Below are 24,612 nucleotides of genomic sequence, written 5' to 3'. Positions count from 1 at the left end.
CCATAACATTCATATACCATAACTTATTTAGCCATTCTCTAACTTATGGGCATCCACTCTGTTTCCAGTTTCTTGCCACTACGGAAAGGGCTGCCACAAACATTTTTGCACATGTGGGTCCCTTTCCTTGATTAGAATTGTTTAAGTGACTAGATGATCCCTAGAAGTACACATAGGAGAGAAGAAGGATATTTCATAAGCCTGTAGACTCCATTCTTCCTTAATCCATGCAATACTTCTTTAAGGGAGGTAGAGCTTGAATTATGATCCTTAATTTAAAGACTGTCAAACTAAGGTTCTAAGAGATGAGAAATTTGTCCAAAATCACATAAATGATTTAAATGTGGAATCAAGATGAGTAATTCATTAATTCAGCACACTTTTATGAGGCATCTAATAAGTTGAAGGGTGACTAGTGGCAAAAAGGAGAAAGTACTAGTCCTGGAGTCAGGAAGACTCTAGTTCAAATATGGTACCAGACACTGGGCAAGTCCCTTAATCCTATTTTCCTCAATTTCCTCATCTGTAAAATGAGCTGGAGAAGCAAATGGCAAATTACTCCAGTATCTCTGCCCTCCACACAAAAAACAAACAAACAAACAAACCCTCAATGGGATCATTGAGTTGGGCATGACTTAAATGACTGAATGACAAAATGTGTTTAAATTCCAACTTCTCATTCTATACTAGCAGAGCTATAATAGTCAGCATATATGTAGTGCTTTAAGATTTGCAAAGCATTTTACAAATATTAACTGATTTGATATGATGTAAACCCTCCTCTCAAATAGCTTAGGATCATAAGATCATAGCCTTATAGCTCGAGTCCAACAATTTCATTTTATGAAATAGGAAATAGATCCAAAGGAGAAAGGTGGCTTGACCACAAATAACACAATGGTATGTGAATGAATGCAATCCATGCAGAGGCCCAGGTAAGCTATTAAGGAAGGAGAGAGAACTATCAGCTAGGAAGGTTAAGGAAGACATCACAGAAAAAAAAGACTCTAAGGAAAAGAAAAACTTCTATTCTGGAGATAAGCATTGAGTGATGACATGAGCAAAGTCATCCAGACAGAAAAGGATTCAAAGAAAATAGATTTAGGGGAGAATGTAGGAAGTATTTCAATGTGGCAAGAATTTAGAGTATGTGGATGGAGTAAATTGGAGTCAGATTGTAGAGTACTGGATATCCAGATCCAGATGAGGCATTTATATGGTAAGCAACAGGGATCTACTAAGCTGCTTAAGCTGGGAAGGCTAACTGTGGCAGCTATGTATGACAGCAAGTCACAGTAGATAAAAGAAGTTAAGAAGAATTAAATCCTGCCTCTCACATATATTAGCTGCATTACCTTGGACATACCACTAAACCTAAGACAACTTCTAGGATCTATTAGCTGTTCCTAAACTTCTTCTGCATCCTACATAGGAACATCTGCTCACTGTTGATATCACAGATGGGAAAGGTGAGAGATGAAGTCAAGGAGATCAGTGAGGAGATATTACAGTGGTCCAGCAGGGAGGGAATGAAAGCCTGAGCTAAAGAGGCAACAAAAGAAAAAGAAAGAGGATAGCCTCATGATTCCCAGATAGATCAGTGCTTTCCTTCCTGCATCAGGCTACCTTCACTAATGTGCCTGAATGATATGTTTCAACTGCAACTATACCTCATTTGCATAATACTACCTGGCCCTGCCAGTAGCTAATCCAATGATTCCTATTGTTATCTCCCATGAAAAACCTGTCGTCTACTCCTTCAAAAGATATTATTATTATTAATACTATTATATATATGCATATATTGCAACCTAAAATAAAAAACTGAATTTTCTGTGGCTGAGTAGTATTTTTGTGTTCATATCAACTTTCTCTAGCATATAATGGGGCCATTGCCTGACAATACAATCTGCATTTGACTATTCTAATGATTTGGGTCACATCCACTAAAATGTAGTTAGCAGTCCTTACCAATTCAGCTTTTGCCCACTACAAATTATTTGTTTCTACTATTCATCCCAAAAGTAGATGCAAAGATGTTTGCAGGTAAATTTCTATTCTTCCCTTTATTACTTCATATAATGAAATAATCATTAAAAAAAAAAAACCTAGAGGTTGACATGAATGTCACTAAACAGAAGGACTGCCCTTCACTCCTATAGCTATTTGGGAAATTTTAGCCCCTCAGGCTCCCAAATTCCTTCTCTAATTTACTTTTTATAGATCAGTTGATTTGCTATATTTCAGAGTTTGTTCCATCATGCAACTCTTGATGATCTTGTGTACTTATCCATGCGGTTTTCTTGACAAAGATGCTAGAGTTGTATAGAGTGGTTTCCTTCTCCAGCATGTCTCCAATTTACAAATGAGAAACTGAAGCAAATGGGAGGTAAGTGACTTGCCCAAGGTCACACAATTAGTAAATACTTGAGGCTAGATTTGAACTTGGATCTTCCTGACTCTAAACCTGGTACTCTAACCACTGTACCACCAAGCTGCACTTCAGATAGTTAGTAGGAGATTTTTATAGATATTTTCATCATCAAGACCAGCCAGCAAAAATCAGTGACCTGGAGATCACAGAATAATATAATCCCAAAGCCAAAAGTGACCTCAGGGCCCTTTTCATCTAACTCAACTTCCAAACAATACAAGAAGTCTCATTGTCAGTCAGTCATTCAACAAACATTTACTAAGTTCCAATCACTATGTTAAGCACTGGGGATACAAATAAAGTTTAAAAAAAATAGTTCCTACCCACAAGAAACATACATTCTAATGGGGGAGACAATATAAAAAATAACTTGGTAGATATAAGACATATACAGAATGAATGGAAGGTCGTAATTGGGAGGAACTAGGAGAAGCCTCTTAATAGGAAGAAGAATTTGAGTAGGATCATGAAGGAAGCCAGGAAAACTTAAGAGGCTGAAGAGATAGAGCAAAGCGTTCCAGATATGAGATATAATTAGTGAAAAAGCACAGAAAGGTATGATAAAGTTTATAGTTTAAGGAACTGTATATAGGCCAATATGGGTAGTCATAGAGTACATAAAAGGAAGACAATAAAGTACAAGGAGATTGAAGGGGTAAGAGATGGCTTTTGATGAATTTTAAATGCCAAACAAAGGACTCTGTATTTGAGCCTAGAGATAAAACAGATACATGGTCTGACTTAAGCTTTAGGTTTTTTTTAAATTATACATACATACATACATACATACATACATATATATACATATATATATGAAAAACACAAAAATATGAATGTTTCAAGAAATGGAAAAGAAGGATTACATATGAAATTGAATATCTCTATTAAGAACAGCTTACTTTAAAAAACCCAAACATTCAATGTTACTTTTAATTTTTATGATTTAATATTTTATTTTCTCCAGTTATGTGTAAAATAATTTTTTACGTTTTTTTTAAATCTTTGAGTTGCAGATTCTCTTCCTTCCTCCTGTGAGAAATGTATGAATTATGCCTGTTAATAAAAGGTACCAATTCCCAGATTATCCTGTTTGCAAAGAGTGTTTGTGAGGATGGAACTCTTTATCCACTTCCATTGTCTATTCCCAACCTCTCAACATTTTTAAACAAACTTTGGACCGAAGATTAAAGAGTAAGGGAGAAAGGTATAAAAAGAGTAAATGAGAAAAATGATTATTAATAACCAATAATTTGAAGAGATACAGAGTTCTCTTGTTTTAATGACTTGATTTTTAAAAGACATGGATAACTTTATGGTAAAGTACCCTACCCTGGTTTAGGTGGGGTGTATATTCTTTGAATAGATGACTCAAGAATGGGGACATTCTAGATGTCCAAGAATAGGACAAAGATAGTTTCTCTGTCCTACGGTGACAAAATGACACTCTCAGCCCCTTATTTTAATAAAGCCCACTTCCCATTCGGTTAACCAATCAGAATTGATTACCACTCTTCTTCCAAAAGAATATGTATACAAACACTGAACTCACTGCCATGAACATCTTTGGTCTAAGAGAGATGGTCAAATGATTATCCCTTGACTAATAACATACTGGCCTTATTGATAAAATGATTAAATTACCCATAACTATATCTCTCAAACCTTTTTAATCATCACAAAAGGTGGGATATGGCTAGATTGTAAAGGGTTTTGAATGTCCAACAGAGCCTCTTATATTTGTTCCTGGAAGAAATAGGAAATCGCTGGAATTTATTGAATTTATTATCCATGTCTAAAAACATATCTCTGACTCTGCAGATCATATACATCACTACTACCCTGACAAGACAAGCCCCTTCTTTTATAGAAGAAACAGTGGCCTACCTATTTTTATAGGGAAAAGGGGGGATTTTAAAATACTGCTAATATTAACTCCAGATTTTTGTCCTAGTCATTTTCCTTTTCTTTGACCAGGGTCTTATTTTGACTTGTCTGCCCACAGCTAGGTCTGAGGTGCTACCTGTAGAAAGAAGGCTGAATGATGAGCAAGTCAGTCTCTGTTGTTATTGTTGTTCAGTCATTTTTTAGTCATGTCTGACTCTTTGTGACCCCCTTTTGGGGTTGCCTTGACAGAAATATTGCAGTGACTTGCCAATTTCCTTCTCCAGCTCATTTTCCACATGAGAAGGCTACACAGTTACTAAGTGTCTGACACTTCCTAGCTTCCCCAAACCAGTTTTCTTACTATTATTCAAAGTGTAATTGTTATTATTATTTATTGTTATATAACTGTAAATACAGTTTCTACTTGGGGAGATTTCTTTTCAAAGTAGAAGGAACTTTTTATACTAGGGATGACCAGATAAGGAATGATAAAACTTTCATCTAATATCATAGTTAGATAATTCTTCAGCCTCAAAAGTGGACACAAGCTTTTGTCAATTGGTCCCCTATCTTCCTTTTCTTCTGAGAAAAAAAGAGGAATGAGGCACTCCAGGCTGCTGAGTGATGGGCTCCCTTTGTAATTTGCTTTTCTTTTTCCCTGTCTTGGATGCTACCATTCTTCTGGGAGGTTCTTGAGAAAAATGATGCTGCTTTTCTGGAAGGCTGCCTCTTGAGTTGATTAGATGAAAAGAAACTGCAAGCAAATGGGAATATGGAAAGCACCTGTTGGGTTTCTAGGGTAAAATTAGCTGAAAATCACAGACACTTATCAGCATTTGAGCCATGGTAACAATCCAGGCAGGAGAAATGGAAGAGATTCTCAGGGTAGAAAGCCCACTTAAGGGCACTCAGGAAAACTACCCAGGTGCAGGTTGGCATCCCCACTCCTGTCATCATGAATATACAAAGACTGCATTGATATTCATGACCACCCCCATCAGCTTTATTGCTTACTTGTTATCATAATAGAATAATTATAGTTGGTCTTAATCAACCTTTCATATAAAGAGGTCAGTCTACTTTAAAGTGATTTTTAAAATGAAACAAGAAAATGGGAGTGCAGGTTTTTTTTCATTTATGTTCCTTGGTTTTTTTTTTAATTTCAAAATACTTATTCAACATATATTAAAGCACTGAATGACCAGTATCGATCACAGTGCTTGGCACAAAGTGGGTATTTGATAAATGCTTATTGATTAATGAATATACAATGATATGGAGTGGGGAAGGAGCTCAAAGTTCATCTAGTTGAATCTCATTTTACAGATGAGGAAATTGAGGCCCAGAAAGGGGAAATAATTTGTTGACCGACAGTTTTGTGTAAGTTATTGCCTTAAACCCTATGGAAAATATAAATATATGAGCAAAACCATGTCCTCAGTGAATAAAGAGTCTAGTGGGATCTGGCAAATATGAATATTCATTCATTCAATAAACATTTATTAAGTATGCTAAACTCTGAGGATACAAAAAAAGACACTCCTTACCCTCAAAAATCTTATAATCCAGTGAATGATACAACATACAAATAATATATACAAAGCAAGCAAAGCACAGGATAAATAGGAAATAATTAAAAGAGAGAAAGTACTAAATTAACAGGATTTGGAGAAAATTTCATGTGGGAGGTGGGATTTTGTTGAGACTTAAAGGAAACCATGGAAGTCAGTAGGTAGAACTAAGGAGAAAGAGAGTGTTCCAGGCATGATGACATCCAGAGAAAATATCCCAGAGCTGACAAATAGAATGTCAGTTCATGGGACAACCAAGGAGACCAGTGTCACTGAATTGAAGACTGAAAGTGAAGTAGGAGAATAATAAGTAAGTAAAAAATAAGAGTAAGAAGACTAGAAAAGTTGGAGGAGGCTAGATTATGAAAGGCTTGAATGCCAAAGAGAGCCTTTTGTATTTGCTCCTGTAAGCAATAGAAAACCATTGGAGTTTATTGAGTAGAAGGATGACATGTTCAGACCTGTGTTTTAGTAAAACACTGATTGCAAACCAAGGCAGAATAATAACCATAGACATACAAATTACTTTCTTATTGACAACCTTATGAGGCATGTAGTATAATTATCATGTCACTGCTTTACAGATGAGGAAACTGGCTGATAGTAATTTTTTAAAATTAGACTGAACCAGTGATTTCATAAGTATAAAAAACTCCCTCTACCAATGCAGATATCTATGTGCTCTACAACTTTTAATGTTAGAGTTGCTTAAGGCACTGAGATAATAAAGAAAAAAGGAAGAAAACAAGAATTTATTAAGCGCTTATTAAGATACCAAGAACTGTAGTAAAAGCTGAAGATACAAAGACACACAAAAAGAAAAATATTCCCTGCCTTCTTGGAGCTTATAGTCCAATTTGGGAAGAAAATATACAAAAGTAAGCTGAGAAGTAAGGATGAAGAAGATTAAGAATAAGAAAGAATGAGGGAATTCAGAGTCAGGAAGAGAGCAGCAAGGAAGACCTTTGGCCTCTCCACAAAATGGAGACTTCAGGAGAAGCTAACCAACAGAAGAAGTAGAGCAGGTCTTGTGGAGGATCATCCATGGTGAGTAGACCACAAATGCAAGGGTTTTCTAAGATAAGGAAGTCCTAGACATTGAGGGGAAAGTTCCAGTTTGAGCCAGCTATAAAGATGTAATAGGTTTGAAGTTCAGAGTTCTTCAAAAACAACACTGGAATGAAGGGTGGCTGGCCTGGTTACTTGTAAATATTTAGGCTCCAAGGATAACTAAGTGATTCAGTTCCAAGAGATTGTTATTTTCCTATAATCCCACTGTCAATATATATAAGGGACAGGATTTGAACCCAAGTACATACATCTTCTGTCACACACTTTCCTTCAGAATTTCCCAAACATTGAACTAGATCTGGCAATGCTTGTACATCCCTGGAAAATATACTGCCAAGGTAATTAAACATCCACAGTATTCAAAACTTCTCCATTTGCATTAACCAATGGTTCCATGTATGGAGCTGGCTAATAGAGCACCTTTTCTTGGTTTTTATTGTGAGGTCAAAATTACCTCAAGCAGCAGAGAATCGGTCCATACTTTGTTGCAACTCAGCTTTAGCGGCTACATTGATCTAAAAGATAATAAATCCATGAGAGAAAGACAAAGTATTGTGGGGTTCAGAGAAAGATTGTATCATTACTGATTGGAGGATGGGTAGAGGGAGGGAGGATAAAGAATCAGAAAAAACTTTGTATGAGCAGTCTGTGCAAGGTTTGGAGGACGTGTTCTATTTCAATAGATGGATCATTACAGGTCAATGATCTACTAGTTCAGGACAATCAGGGATTTGTGCATGGTCCCAATATCCCAAAGGTAGCTCACATACTATTCAGGATTCATTTCTTTTATATAACAATAATTGTCTTTCTGACTGGTTTTAAGTCTATAAAACACGACTTCCTTCTAGAACTCTTTGATGAATAGGCCTCCTCATTCTGGCATGTGTCCAGTTACCTGTAGATAGCCAGTTATTTATAGGTTGTCTGCCCCTTTAGAATGTGAACTTCTTGAGCCAGAGGCTGTTTTTTGCCTTTTTATTCCCAGAGCTTAGCCCAAGACTTGGTACATAGTATGCATTTAACAAATTCTTGTTGACTAACTAGCATAGCTGCTCCCTCAGTAGGATAATTCTCTAGCCCTCTTCCATAAAACTGTTCTCTATGTCGCTATACAGTCCCCCTTCCTCCTACCCTCTAGACATTGAATTTGCCTTGGCAACATTTTCAGCTACTTACAGTTGGAGGGTGGGAGGAAACATATGGAAAGGGGCACTCCAAATATTAAAAATTTATACAAAGGAACAAAATTGCTTAATTTGTGCAGACCACAGAAAGAATTCTGATTTGGCTGGAATACAGAGCACATGAAAAGGAACAGTGGGAGACACGTATGGAGAGCAAAACAAATGCTTCTTCTTAACTTTGGATAATTAGTACTTATCACAGGTTTTTTAAATGTCAGGGGAAGCCTGTAAAACTGCTACTCTGATTGCCACAGGAACACCTCACTTTGCAAAGTTCAGAGGAAGAGAGATTCAGATCTGGGAGAGAGCTTAGTGGTGGCAGAGTCCAGTCCCCTTTATTTTCCTAAGAACATGAGCAGTCAGAGATGTCGAATGACTTGCCGAAAGTCACTTAGCTTCCAAAAAAGCAAAACTAGCATTTGAATCCAGGTCTTCTTATTCTAAATCCATAACTTTTCCCACTGAATTATGAATGAATTCTATTTAAAATTTTGTCAACCGAATGCCATTTCCCCTACTTGCATCATCATCATTCTTAGAATCACCAAAAATCATAACTACCATTTGCATAGTGCTTTAAGAATAATAAAGTTTTTGCAAGTATTCTCACATTTTATTCTCATAACAATACAGGGAAATATTATTATCCCATTTTAAAAGAGGAAATTGAGGTACAGAGAGATTAAATAACTTGCCCAGAGTCATACTAATAAGATTCTAAGGTGCATTTGAATTCAGTTCTTCCTTTTTCCAGGTGCAGTAGTTTGGATCAGATAATGACTTCAGAGATTTTTAAAGCCTTGATTTATGACTTTTTCCCAATAAAGTGACTCCTAATATTTCAGTTTATTATTTATGCTCCCCCCTTCTGCATATCACTAATAGTCTGGTATTACTCATTCAGTATATTAGGAGATCTCAGTATTTAAATTAAGCCTTTGGTTTGGATGAATCAATTTCAAAATTAAATCAAATCAGTATATACTTGAATTGGATAATGTAGAGAATGGAGGTGGAGTTAATAAATAGGAAATTGTCCAAGTAAAAAGTTATCAGTAGGGTGGCATGGGAGAATGGACAAGTATGAGGAACTCATAAACTATTTTTATATTTTTTTTCTTTAAATGTCATTTTCTCATATGTATATGTGCATCTGGAGAAGCTTTTGGCTCAGTGAGTAGAGTAAGGCAGCTGGAGTCACGAAGATGAGTTCAAATCCAGCCTCAGGCACTTACTAAATGTATGATCTTGGGCAAGTCACGTAAGCCTGACAAAATAGATAAACTTGGGTCTACTGGAGAAGGAAAGTCAAACTATGCTAGTGTTTTTGCTAGAAAACCTCAAGTGATGTCATGAAGGGTAAGAAACAATTGAAAACAGCAACAAAATCCTATCATGGCTACCCATGATTTTCGTTGTCAGTTCTATTCAGTTTTACCTCCCATAAACATGGAATGTTGATTTCAATTTTTGCATCTTCATATTGTACTCCCTTCTTCCATTTTCCCTTCCATCTTTCTTCTATTTTTTGCATTCTTTCTTAACCTTCAAGGCACAAGGTCAGATCCTAATTCCTTTTAATGAAATTTTAGGGTGGTTCAAGGCTTACTGGCCATTATATACGTAGTGAAAACAGGAGTTTGTAACAAAGGATTTAGATAATGTTGCCAGGCTTCAAATGGAACTAGGGGACTTGGTTTTTTCCCCCTTTTCCTTTCCTCCTTCCTTTCACTAGTGTGGCATGCCAGGGGACCTTGAGATACTGAGAAAAAATTATCATCTTCAAATCCATACAGCTCTGGGGCTTTGCTAGAAACACAGTCTCTTAAAAAGGCAGTTTATGGAAAGGCAAGTCCTAAAAATCATTTTGAAGAGTTGCAGGTTAACAATCAGAAACTGACCAAGGGGAATTTCTAAATTTTCTAACCATAAGTCAGGCTGAAACTTGAGACAGAGACTTTCCCACTGGTGAGCAGGAGGAAATAGGGTCAAAGACAAATTTAATACTTATGAGCTCTATTTAACTGGCTGGCTGTTCTATATTCCAAAACAGCTTGGTCTCTGGAGATAAAAACTATTCTTCATTAGGGAAGTCATACATAGGTAAAATTTTTAGAACTGGCAAATTCTTCTCTCTATTTTTTTCTCTTTATTAAGAATTAAGTAAGAGAACCTACTTCCATCATTAAAAAATCTGAAGCTTAAATTGGGGGACATTAAGCTGAAAAATGGTGATGCTAAGGGAAGAATTGACTTCCCCAGTCAAGAAAATACCTATAAAAGATATCAACTAATTGTTCTACAAGTCTTCTCACCATCCCTCTGATTTCCCTAATCAAAACTTACCTCCCTGCCCACCATCTCTTTGTACTCTCCTTCCTAAAATAGTCCTGTTGTCAAGGACTATCTTTCTTTTTTCTGCTTGTTATCTCCAGTGCTTGGTACAGAGTAAGAGCTTCAGAAATGCTTTTTTCTTTCTTTCATTCTATCTAAAGCCCAGAAGATCTGATTCAGGACAATAGGAGAAATGGAATAATGAATAAAAATCTAAGATCTTGGCAACTATATTCCAAATGCAGTAGCTCCCAAACTTGCCATCATAAATGCCAGAACAAAGTCCTCTCTAATAGGACAATAAGGACCCAGGAAATGCTGGATACTAACAGATTTCCTCCATATTTTTTTAGCTTCTCCAACCAGGAGAAGACTGCTTGCCATAGTGAAAACAGAAGTGAACTAGCAATTAGGAATCCAAATACTTTCCCCGTTTTTCAACCTGAAAAAAAGCTGAAGGAGGTAAAAGAAGGATTGAAAGTTAGAGCCTCATTCTTCCTCTCCCTCATTCTCTTTTTTTATATAAAGCTTGTTGTTTTCAAAACATATGCATGGGTAGTTTTCAGTTTTCAGCATTCACCTTTGCAAAAAGCTTGTGTTCCAAAATTTTTTTCCCTCCCTTCCTCCCCATGCTCTTCCTTAGATGGTAAATAATCCAATAAATGTTAAACATGTACAATTCTTCTATACATATTTCCACACTTAGTATGCTACACAAGAAAAATTAGATCAAAAATGGAAAAAAATGAGAAAGAAAACAAAAAGCAAGCAAGCAACAAAAAAGTAAAAATATTATGTTCCAATCCACACTCAGTCCCCAGTTCTCTCTCTGGGTGCAGATGGCTCTCTCCATCACAAGTCTATTGGAAGAGACTTCTGGGGGCAAAGCCAAGATGGGAAATGATGCATGTTTCTCTCTGACCTTCTCTACAACCCTCATACTAATTACAAAATACAGCCTCTGAATTAGCTCTGCAACGTAAAACCCACAAATATTGGGAGTACAACAAATTATCAGCGGAAGATAATTTCAAAGATCACCATAAAAGGTCTGTTTCAATTGGAAATAGGAGGGAGGCAACCAGAGCAATCAGCTGAGTACAAACACTAGCACAGACAGCACAGTGTCCTAGGGCACGGCAGTCTCCCAGTGGAGGTGTAGATTCGGCATGGCAGAGAATCTATAGGAGGAAACAAACCAGAAAAGTATGTTTCTGTTGGAAATGGGAGGGAGGCAGCCTAACACAAACAGGTGATCACAAATGCCAGCACAGACAGCAGAGAGTCCCGGGGCAGTGCAGACTCTACAGGGTGTTACTGATTCTGCAGGATGGTACAGACTCTGTGTGGCAGAGAATCTATGGGGAGGAAGCTACAGCAGTGTTCGCCACTCTACCCTGGCTGCAAGCCAGTAGATCAGCACAGAAGTTATAAAATATCTAACACAAACAAAAAAGATCAATAGTGAACCCACTAATGAAACACCAGAATCTCACGGGACCTGGCCAAGCCCACTCAACACTGGGAGCAGATGTGGGAAAACTGGGACACTGATACATTGTTGGTAGAATTGTGAACGGATCCAACCATGCTGGAGAGCAATTTGTGACCCATCAATGTTTCTACTGGGCTTATATCCCAAAGAGATTTTAAAGGAGGGAAAGGGATCCACATGTGCAAAAATGTTTGTGGCAGCCCTTTTTGTAGTGGCTAGAAACTAGAAACTGAGTGGATGCTCATCAATTGGAGAATGGCTGAATTAATTATGGTATATGAATGCTATGAAATACTATTGTTCTGTAAGAAACAACCAGCAGGATGATTTCAGAGAGGCTTGCAGAGACCTACATGAACTGATGCTGAGTGAAATGAGCAGAACCAGGAGATCATTATACACAGCAATAACAAGACTATATGACAATAAATTCTGCTGAATATGGCTCTTTTCAACATTGAGATGACTCAAACCTGTTCCACTTGTGCAGTGATGAAGAGAGCCATCTACACCCAAAGAGAGAACTATGGGAACAGAGGGTGGAACACAACATAGCATTCTCACTCTCTCTTGTTATTTGCTTGCATTGTGTTTTCTTTCTCGGTTTTTATTTTTCTTCCTTCTTGATCTGATTTTTCTTGTGCAACAAGATATAAAAATGTGGTTCTATAATGCTCTCTGAATGGTTGAATCAATACATATATTGGATCTAACATGTATTTCCACGTGTATTTGCATGTAACATGTAACATGTATTCAACAATATATGTAACATATATTGGACTACCTGCCAGCTAGGGGAAGGGGAAGAGGTAGGGGTAAGGAAGGGAAAAGGTTATGCAAGGACCAATGTTGGAAAAATTACCCTGCATATGCTTTGTAAATAAAAAGCTTTAAAAAAAAAAAAAGACAAGTCCATTGGAACAGAGCTGAATCACCTCATTTTTGAAAAGAGCCACATTCATCAGAATTGATCATCACATAGTCTTGTTGCTGTGTACAAGGTTCATTTGGTTCAACTTACTTCACTTAGCGTCAGTTCATGTAAGACTGGCCAGGCCTTTCCAAAATCATCTTGCTGATTGTTTCTAATACAAACAGTAATAATATTCCATCACATTCATATACCAGAACTTATTCAGTCATTCCCCAACTGATGGGCATCCACTCAGTTTCCAGTTCCTTGCCACTACAAAAAGGGCTGTTACAAATAATTTTGCACATGTGTATCCTTTTCCCTTTTTTGTGATCTCTTTGGGAAACAGACCCAAGAGAGACATTGCTGCATCTAAGGGTATGCACAGCTAGCCCTTTGGGGTTCTATAATGCTCTCTGAATGGTTGAATCAATTCACAACTCTGCCAATAATGTATTAGTGTCTCAGTTTTTCCACATTCCCTCCAACATTCATCCTTATCTTTTCCTGTCATTTTAGCCAATCTGAGAGGTGTGTAATGGTATCTCAGAGTTGTCTTAATTTGCATTTCTCTGATTAAGAGTGATTTAGTGCATTTTTCATATGACTAGAAATAGTTTTCATTTCTTCATCTGAAAATTGTCTGTCATTATCCTTTGACTATCAATTCCTCTTCCTCTTTCTCTCTTCTTCTTTCCTTTCCCTCTCCCTAGCCTCTTTCTCTCCTTCCATCTCTCTCTCTCTTTCTATCTCTCTCTCCTTATTCATCTTTCCTTCTCGCTCTGTCTCTTTCTATCTTTCTATCTCTGCATCTCTCTGTTTCTGTCTATCTTTATCTCTCTCCCCACCACCAACCCCTTAGTTTACTCATGTAGAATTTAGCAGAATAAAAACTCTTATCTAATTGACAGTCTAAGAATATAATAGAAAGTTCTCAAGCTGTCTATAGTGATAGTTGAAAAAAATATTCCAAAGCACTAATTATTAGAGAAATTCAAATTAAAGCAACTGTGAGATTCTATCTCACATACATTAGATTGACAAAGCTAACAAAAAAAAAAAAGAAAATGATAAATCTTGTAGAGGCTGTGGAAACACAGGAACGTTGATATAGTGTTATTAAAATTGTGAATTAGTCTAGTATGTCTGAAGAGCAATTTAGAAATATGTCCCCAAAATTATTCAATTGCACATACCTTTTGAACCAGGAATAATACCATTAGAACTTTATTCCAAAGAGATCAAAGAAAGTGAAAAAAAAAGTCCTATATATACAAAAATGTTATTAGCAGCAATTTTTGTAATGGCAAAAAAAAAATACCCTAAAAAACTTGTTACTGACTATTGCTTATTGATGAGGGAGTAGTTCAACAAAATATGGTATGTTAATGTGATGGAATACTATTGTATTATAAGAAATAAAAAAAGAGATGGTTTCACCAGTTCCGATTGTTCAGGGATGAAGAAAGCCATATACAAGAGAGAGGCCTGAGGGAACTGAGTGTAGACCACAGCATAGCACTTTCAAAACTTTCTGTTGATGTTTGCTTTCATTTTGTTTTCCTTCTCAGATTTTTTTTCTTTCTAGATCCAATTTTTTTTGTGCAGCAATATAACTGTATAAATGTGTATACATATATTGGATTTAACACATATTTTAACATATTAACATGTATTGGGCTACCTGTCATCTAGGAGAGGGAATGGGGGAAGAAGGGAAAAATTTGGAACAGAGTTTTGCAAGAGTCAATGTTAAAAAATTACCCATGCATATGTTTTGTAAATAAAAATCTTTAATAAAAAAAAAGAGAGAGATGGTTTCAGTGACACCTGGGAAAATATATACAAAATGATGCAGAATTAAGTGAATAAAATGAAAAGAACAATATAATATAATAACAATATGGTAGAAAAAAAGAACAGTTCTGAAAGACCTAAAAACTCTGAATAACAGAATGATCAATCATAACTCTAGAGAACTAAAGAAAAATAATACTTCATGGCAGAGAGAAATTTTTGGATGTGATTGATGGAAGAATTTGTTTTACTTGACTATACTTATATAATAATAGGCCTCTTTCCTGCCTTCTTTCCTTTCTTCTTTTTCTCCTTCCTTCCTTCCTTCCCTCCTTTCATTTCACCTTCTTTTCCTCCTTCCTTCCCTCATTTTTTCCATTCTTCCTTCTTTATTTCATTCCTTACCTCCTTTCCTCCATTTTTTCCTTCTTTCTTGTGGGTAGAGTGAAGTAGAAGAGAAAAGACAATAAATACTTGATAATTGGAAAAAACTGTAAAAGTTCCAACCAAGGAATTCCAACCAATGATCTAATCATAAATATTAAATAACTGGATATAGAACATGATTCCAAGATTATTATTTTGCAAAAATAGCATTTTCTCCAACACTTTCTTAAGTATAGAAAATTAACAATAAATAAAACCGAATTGTAACACTTGCTGATTTCTAATGTACAAAAACCCTGAAAACTTAACTAGCTTTCTCTAATCCATTAGGAATTGGCTTCAGTATACCACTGCTTTCAGATCTAAATATATTATTCCTTTCTTGAGGTTCTTAAAATAGCTCATCACTTTTTCCCTGTGCAAAACTATCCAAAACATTAAGAGAATCCCAGAAATGACCCCAAAGCCAAGATACAAGTGCCACTGAGGTTTTTGCATCTCTCCAAAGTGAAGTGATTCTCTTTTTAAGCTGGACATTTCTCAAGGCCCAGAGAGCAGAAAGAGGCACCCAGATCACTCTCTGATCTTACTGGTATTAAAAGAAGCAAATAAGTGCAGCTGTACAAGAATTTGCAGACTTTTCAGTGAAAACTGAGCAGGTCCCTTAAAAATTATCTCATTAACCTGCTATTGATTTGCTTTCATTCTACGGTTTTGAGTCCTACCAAAGCAGAACAAAGAAAAAGGCCAGTGAGACTCCTTAGAAAAGATAACTACCTGCTTTTGAATCAGTTAGCCCTCCTCTTGAACTGTAGAAAATTCAATTTCAATAATAAGCGAGGACAGAAAGTGTTAGCTTTCAGACAATAGTACTGTCAAATCTATGATATGTTGCCATTTTATTCTTTGTGATACTTTAATTTTTTTAAATGATGGAAGCTTGTCTTCTACTGTGACTGAAATACAGCAAGTGAATTGATTTTTCTCCCTTCTCCCCAGAGCAAGCAGAGAAATTCGATGAGCTTTATGAAAATATCTATTAATATCTATAAACTAGCAGATTTTGCCCTTCCCAAATAAAAGAAACAGTTCTGAGTCCCCTGCCCTATTTGCATTATCCTGGCTCTGAGTCCACAGAGGGATCATTGTTCAGTCATCCAATCACACCCAACTGTTCTTGACCCCATGGACTTGTCATGGCAAAGATACTACAGTGGCTGGCCATTTCCTTCTTCAATGTGTTCCCATTTTATAGACAAGGAACTGAAGCAAACAGGAATTAAGTGACTTGCCTAGTATTACACAGCTAGTAAATATGTTTGAAGCCAGAATTAAACTCAGATCTTCCTCACTTCAAACCTAGTGCTTTATCCGTTTCATCACCTAACTGCCATTAGAGAGTTTACCAGCATTTATTAACCAGTGTTCAAAGTGGTGTGGCTTTGGTCAAGAAATTAATGAATGCTGAAAACTTGGTCTACAGTGGTGAGAACAGCATTCAAAAGAAAAACTGTGTTTCTTTATATCAAGAACCTTAAAAAATCTTTTTAAATTATTTTGATAAATTTGTTTCAATGTAATTGTTTATTGTTCAGTTGTTTCAATCATGTCCTGATTTGGGGTTTTATTGGCAAAGATACTAGAATAGTTTTTCATTTCCTTTTCCAGTTCATTTTACAGATGAGGAAACTGAGGCAAATAGGTTTAAATGACTTGTCCAGGCTCATAAATGAGTAAGCATCTGAGGCTAGATTTTAACTCAGTGCTGATTCTTCCTTCTTCCAGGCCCAACATTCGACTCATTGAACCACCCAGTTAGCCCTGTTTTGGGTTTGGTATATTTTGTGTTTCTATATTTTACTTTTTTCATTTAAAAACATTATTCTGAAAAACAGGTCCATAATATTCAACAAGACTGACAAAGGAGTCTGTCTCTGTCTGTGTCTCTTTCTCTCTCTTATACACACACACACACACACACACACACACACACACACACTTAAAAATTTGAGAATCCTTGTTTAGAAGAACCAAAATTTAACACACCTTTCCACCTGGTCACATCTCCTGCAGTTCAGTTTGAATCCACAGAATGTGTCACAGGATAGTATATTTACAGGTGAAAGGAACCTCTGATTACAATCCAACTGCCTCATTTCAGATGTGAGGAAACAGAAGTCCAGAGAAGTAAAATTATAAACCTATGTTCACATGGGTAATAAGTGGCAGAGCTAGGATTTGAACTATGGTCCTTAAGCTCCTAAGCTATGAGGGGACCGGGCAACCAGATAGCAACCAGGTGGCACAGTGGATAGAGTGCCAGGCATGAAGTCAGGAGATTTGCTTTTGTGAGTTCAAATATAGTCTCAGACACTTACTTGCCCTACTTTTGGCAAGTCACTTAACCCCATTAACTCAGTTTCCTCATCTGTAAAATGAGCTGGAGAAGGAAATGGCAAACCGAAATTCCAGTATCTTTGCCAAGAAAACCCCAAATGGTCATGAGGAGTCAGGCACAACAGAACTAGAATATACTTTGATGGGAGAAACAAGGGTACTTGAAATTTGAGTTTGAGAGTAGTTTGGACTTGGAATTGGGATTTTACTATATAGCAGCTGAACTAATTTATGAATTTAATCCTTCATTTTGAGGTTGTATAAACAGAGAGACATTAAACACCATGTGCCGGGGAATCAATTTATATATTCCACAGTGTTGCAAGCTTTGAGGTAGTGTGGGATAGTGGGTACCACTGACCAAAAGGTTTTCAGAATAAATGATCAAAAGAAGCCTTGACTAAACAAGGAATTGGGGGTCCAGGAAGGTACAGGTGGATTCAGCCAATCAGAGGGTCTTGTGGTTTTGAGAAAGCCACAAACTTAAGATAATAGCTTATCCAGCCCAAACTAGTTGGGCTCAATGACAGGACTTGCCCAAATCACTACTGTGCCTGCTTAATAGGCTAATTGAATATTAACACATCCCAGAGAAGGAGCTTTCTGCCATCTTTGAACATGGGATATATGATGGGGGAATATACATATTAAGGGGAAACATATAGTGGGCATATCAGAAAGAGTGTAACCTGGATAAAACACTAATCCTCTCTCTGAAGGGAGGGTTTATGTCATATGAGCAAATATAAAGGTTCCTCCACTTCTGCACTCAGTGCTCCCTCTTTCCAAAGAGGAGTGTAGTCTGCTTCTGGCCAGAAACAGTAAGATGATTTCTTAAGATTTTTCTTTAATAAATTTTCCTTGATATCTGATTTTCAGTGTCAAGAGTGTTATTTCTAACATTTGTAATTATGCTTTTTGAAGTAAATATTCTTTCATAAAATCTAACCCAATTGCTAGTGGCAAAATGAAACTGGGTATAGCAACCACTCCCTACAATTAAGGAAGCACCATCAGTGGGTTTGGAGCCATTTGCAGAGAGCCTGCTCTTTGCCAACTCCCTTATAGTTATTATTAAGGATACCATAAAACTTTGGCCTTCAGGAAATGAGAGCCAAGACAGCCTGTGTAACATTTCCAGGGACTGGTTGAATGAACCAATATTTATTTTTGAGAAAGTAAATCTGTTTCAGATATGATAGCTGTCTATTATGGAACTATTTTATGTGAGAAAGATTAGACACATTCTTCCTTGCCCCAAACGACAGAACAATAAACAGTGGCTAAAAGTAGCAGAAGCAGATTTTATATAAAATATAAAAAAATAAAAAATAAACTTCCTATAAATTATAGATGTTCCAAAGTACAATGCACTGCCCCAGAAGACAGTAAGCTCTTTAATCTACAAAAAAAGTGACCAGGATAAATTAATGACTCAGAAGCCAAAGAAAAAAGAATATCCAGGGGGATAGTCCACAAGAACTGAGTGTCTACTATGTATTAGATAATGTGCTAAACACTGGGGAGACAAAGAAAGACAAAAACAGTCCCTTCTCTCAAGGAACTCATAATCTAGTGGAGGAGGCAACATGCAAAGTATTTATAAACCCTTTGATCCAGCAGTGTTTCTACTGGGATTATGTCCCAAAGAGATCCTAAAGGGGGGACCCACATGTGCAAAAATGTTTGTGGCAGCTCTTTTTGTAATGTCAAGAAACTGGAAACTGAGGGGATGCCCATCAATTGGAGAATGGCTGAATAAACTATAGTATGTGAATGCTATGGAATATTATTTTTCTTACAGAACAATAATTTCTTACAGAAACAACCATGAGGATGATTTCAGAGAGGATTGGAGAGACTTATATGAACTGATGCTGAGTGAAATGAGCAGAACCAGGAGATCATTATACACAGCAACAAGAAGACTATATGACACTCAGTTCTGATGGATGTGGCTCTTTTCATCATTGAGATGATTCAAACCATTTACCCTTATGCAGTGATGAAGAGAGCCATCTACACCCATAGAGAGAACTGTGGGAACAGAGTGTGGAATACAACATAGCATTCTCACATTCTCTTTTGTTATTTGCTTGCATTGTGTTTTCTTTCTCAGTTTTTCTTTTTCTTTCTTCTTGATCTGATTTTTCTTGTGCAACAAGATAACTGTATACATATTTATACAGTTATTGGATCTAACATGTATTTCAACATATTTAATATGTATTGGACTACCTGCCAGCTAGGGGAGGAGGTGGGAAGAAGGAGGGGAAAATTTGCAATAAAAGGTTATGCAAGGGTCAATGTTGGAAAAATTACCCATGCATATGCTTTGTAAATAAAAAGCTTTAATAAAAATAAATAAAAATTTACAAACAAGATTTACCGGAAATAATCAATAAAGGGGAGGCACTAGCATTAAAGGAGATTAGGAAAAGCTTTTTGGAGGAGATGGGAGTTTTGAGGGTGCTTAACTATCAAGTCACAGAAACAGTTAAAGACTGAAAGAAGGTCATGAAGTTAACAATCAAGTGATCATTACAACCTTTTAAGAGAGTAATTTCAAGAAAGTACCAAAGTGCATAATAATGGATGATCTGCAATTATCTCCACATTTTGCATATGGTTCTCCCTAAAATATTCTATAACTCTGAATATACATTGGTTATTTGAGGAGAAAAAACACATCACTCCTTCCTAAATGCCACTGTAGTCTTTTGTTGTTGTTTAGGCAATCAGAATTAAGTGATTTGCCCAAAGTCACACAGCTATTACTCAGGTCCTCCTAACTTGATTTGAAATCCACTATACCATCTAACTGCCCTGCTCAAATATTTTAAAGAAAACTGAATGACAATTTGTTCAAAATTAGGAGAAGAATATTCCTATCCAAGGGGGCATTAGATTAAAAGAATGAACAGCAAAAATAATTATTAAACACTGCTATATGCCAAACACTATGCTAAATATTAAGGATGTAAATACAAGTAAGAAGATAGTCCTTTTCCTCAAGGGGCTTACATTTTAATAGAAGAAAACATCATATATAGAGAAGTGTTGAATAGTTAGATGTATTTTGCTTTAGTGAGTTATGAAGTGGGGAAGAAGTGCTACACATAGGTTGGCAGACACATTATGAGATGCCTTATATGCTTTATAAAGCTGAAATATGATATGGTATTAGGGTCAGCCAGTCAATATAGTGGGCTAAATGGGCTAGTTTATACCTGGTGACTAAGCAGTGAATAAGCTAAATCATAGTCGATCACTATCCAGTGTTGCTGATATTATGTACAATGTTTTCCTAGTCCTGATAATTTCACTTTGTACCAATTTGTAAAAGTCTTTCCAGATTTTTCTGAAATCTGTTCATCATTTTATTGCATAATAATATTTCATTATATTCATCTGTCACAGCTTATTCAGCCATTCCCCAATTGATGGGCATCCCTTTAATTTCCAATATTTTGCCACTACACAAAGTAATGCTACTAATATTTTTGTACATGTAGGTCCTTTATTCCTTTTTATGATCCTTTTGGGATAAAGAGTTAGTAGTGGTATAGCTGGATCAAAAGGTATGCAATCTTATAGCTCTTTGGACATAGTTTCAAACTGATCTCCAGAAAGGCTGGATCAGTTCACATCTCCACCAATAGTACATTAGTGTCCTGGTTTTGCCACATCCTCTCCAACATTTATCATTTTCCATTTTTGTCTTATTAGTCTTGTAAAATTCACTTTTTTATTTCCTTAACCAATTCTTTGATCTTCTCTTTCTCTATCTTATTCATGTAAGCATTTAGAGGTATAAAAAATCCCTTAAGAATAGCTTTGATTGCAAGCCATCATTGTCATTCTTTTGGATTAAATTATTGTTGTTTCTATGATTTGTTGTTTGACCCTCTCATTCTTTTTTCTTTTAGGTTAAGTTTATCTATTTATTTATTTTATTATTATTTTCTTTTATTATAACTTTACAAGATATATGCATGGGTAATTTTTCAATATTGACCCTTGCAAAACCTTCTATTCCAATCTTCCCCCTCCTTCCTCCCATTCCCTCCCCCTCCCCCAGAAGGCAGGTAGACCAATACATGTTAAATATGTTAAAGTACATATTAAATACAATATATGTATACATATCCATACAGTTATTTTGCTGTACAAGAAGAATTGGACTTTGAAATAATGTAAAATTAACCTGAAAAGGAAATCAAAAATGCAAGCAGACAAAAACAGAGGGATTAGAAATGTTATGTAGTGGTTCACACTCATTTCCCAGAGTTCTTTCACTAGATGTAGCTGATTCTATTCATTATTGAACAAATGGAACTGATTTGGTTCATCTCATTGTTGAAGAGAGCCACGTCCGTCAGAATTGATCATCATATGTTATTGTTTTTGAAGTATATAATGATCTCCTAGTCCTGCTCATTTCACTCAGCATCCAATTGATGGGCATCCATTCAGTTTCCAGTTTCTAGCCACTACAAAGAGGGCTGCCATAAACATTTTTTCACATACAGGTTCCTTTTCCTTCTTTAAGATCTCTTTGGGATATAAGCCCAGTAGTACCACTACTGGATCAAAGGGCATGCACAGTTTGATAACTTTTTGAGCATAGTTCCAAATTGTTCTCCAGAATGGATGGATGTATTCACAATTCCACCAACAATGTATCAGTGTCCCAGTTTTCCCACATCCCCTCCAACATTCAGCATTATCTTTTCCTGTCAACCTAGCCAATCTGAGAGGTATGTAGTGGTATCTCAGAGTTGTCTTAATTTGCATTTCTCTGATTAATAATGATTTGGAGCATCTTTTCATATGGCTGAAAATTGTCTGTTTGTATCCTTTGACCATTTATCAATTGGAGAATGGCTTGATTTCTTATAAATTTGAGTCAATTCTCTATATATTTTGGAAATGAAGCCTTTATCAGAACCTTTGACTGTAAAGATGTTTTCCCAGTTTATTATTTCCCTTTTAATCTTGTCTGCATTAGTTTTGTTTGTACAAAAGTTTTCAATTTGATATAATCAAAATTTTCTATTTTGTGATCAATAATGATCTTTAGTTCTTCTTTGGTTACAAATTCTTTCCTCCTCCACAGGTCTGAGAGATAAATTATCCAATGTTCTTCTAATTTATTTGTAATCTCATTCTTTGTGCCTAGATCATGAACCCATTTTGACCTTATCTTGGTATACAGTGTTAAGTGTGGGTCAATGGCTAATTTCTGCCAAACTAATTTCCAGTTTTCACAGCAGTTTTTGTCAAACAGTAAATTCTTACCCCAAAATCTGGGGTCTTTGGGTTTCTCAAACACAAGATAAAGTTATTGACTATTTTGTCCTGTGAACCTAGTCTATTCCACTGTCAACTAGTCTATATCAAATGGTTTTGGTGACCGCTGCTTTATAATAGTTTTAGATCTGGTATAGTTAGGCCACCTTCATTTGATCTTTTTTCATTAGTTACCTTGAAAATCTTGACCTTTTGTTCTTCCAGATGAATTTAGTTGTTTTTTTCCTAGGTCATTATAATAGTTTTTTGGGAGTCTGATTGGTATAGCACTAAATAAATAGATTCATTTAGGTAGTATTGTCATCTTTATTATATTTGCTCGACCTATCGAAGAGGATTTATTTTTCCAATTGGTTAGATCTGACTTTATTTGTGTGGAAAGTGTTTTGCAGTTTTGCTCATATAGATCCTGGCTTTCCCTTGGCAGATAGATTCCCAAATATTTTATACTATCGGCAGTTACTTTAAATGGAATTTCTCTTTGTAACTTGTTGGATTTTGTTAGTGATATATAATGATGATTTCTGTGGGTTTATGTTGTATCCTGCAACTTTGCTAAAGTTGTGGATTACTTCTAATAGATTTTTAGTAGAATCTTTGGGATTCTCTAAGTATACCATCATATCATCAGCAAAGAGTGATAATTTGGTTTTCTCATTACCTACTCTAATCCCTTTAATCTCTTTCTCAATTCTTATTGCTGAAGCTAGCATTTCTAATACAATATTGAATAGTAATGGTGATAGTGGGCAACCTTTTTTCAATCCTGATCTTATTGGGAATGGTTCCACTTTATTTCCATTACATATGATGCTTACTGACAGTTTTAAATAGATGCTACTGACTATCTTAAGGAAAAGTCCATTTATTCCTATACTCTCAAGTGTTTTTATTAGGAATGGATGTTGGATTTTATCAAATGCTTTTTCTGTATCTATTGAGATGATCATATGGTTTTTATTAATTTGGTTATTGATATAATTAATTATGCTAATAGTTTTCCTAATATTGAACCAGCCCTGCATTCCTGGTAGAAGTCCTACTTGGTCATAGTGTATTATCCTGAGGATGATTTTCTGTAATCTTTTTGCTAATATTTTATTTAAGATTTTAGCATCAATATTCATTAGGGAGATTGGTCTATAATTTTCTTTCTCTGTTTTTTATCTACCTGGTTTAGGTATCAGTATCATGTCTGTGTCATAAAAGGAATTTGTTAGGAGTCTTTCATTTTCCATTTTTTTCTTTTTTTTATTATAGCTTTTTATTTACAAGATATATGCATGTGTAATTTTTCAGCATTGACAACTGAAAAACCCTTTGTTCCATTTCCCCCTTCCTTCCTCTCACCCTCTCCCCAAGATGGCAGGTTGACCAATACATGTTAAACATGTTAAAACATAAGTTAAATACAATATATGTATACATGTCCATGCAGTTATTTTGCTGTACAAAAAGAATCGGACTTTGGAATAGTGTACATTTAACCTGTGAAGGAAAACAAAAGGGCAGGTGAACAAAAATAGAGGGATTGGGAATTCTATGTAGTGGTTCATAGTCATCTCCCATAGTTCTTTCGCTGGGTATAACTGGTTCAATTCATTACTACTCTATTGGAACTGATTTGGTTCATCTCATTGCTGAAGAGGGCCGCACCTATCAGAATTGATAATCATATAGTATTATTGCTGAGATATATAATGATCTCCTGGTCCTGCTCATTTCACTCAGCATCACTTCATGTAAGTCTTTCCAGGACTTTCTGAAATCATCCTGCTGGTTATTTCTTACAGAACAATAATATTCCATAATATTCATATATCACA

Source organism: Sarcophilus harrisii, chromosome 2 (genome assembly GCF_902635505.1).
Source record: "Sarcophilus harrisii chromosome 2, mSarHar1.11, whole genome shotgun sequence".
Classification (NCBI taxonomy): domain Eukaryota; kingdom Metazoa; phylum Chordata; class Mammalia; order Dasyuromorphia; family Dasyuridae; genus Sarcophilus; species Sarcophilus harrisii.
This window is presented reverse-complemented; position numbering follows the sequence as displayed.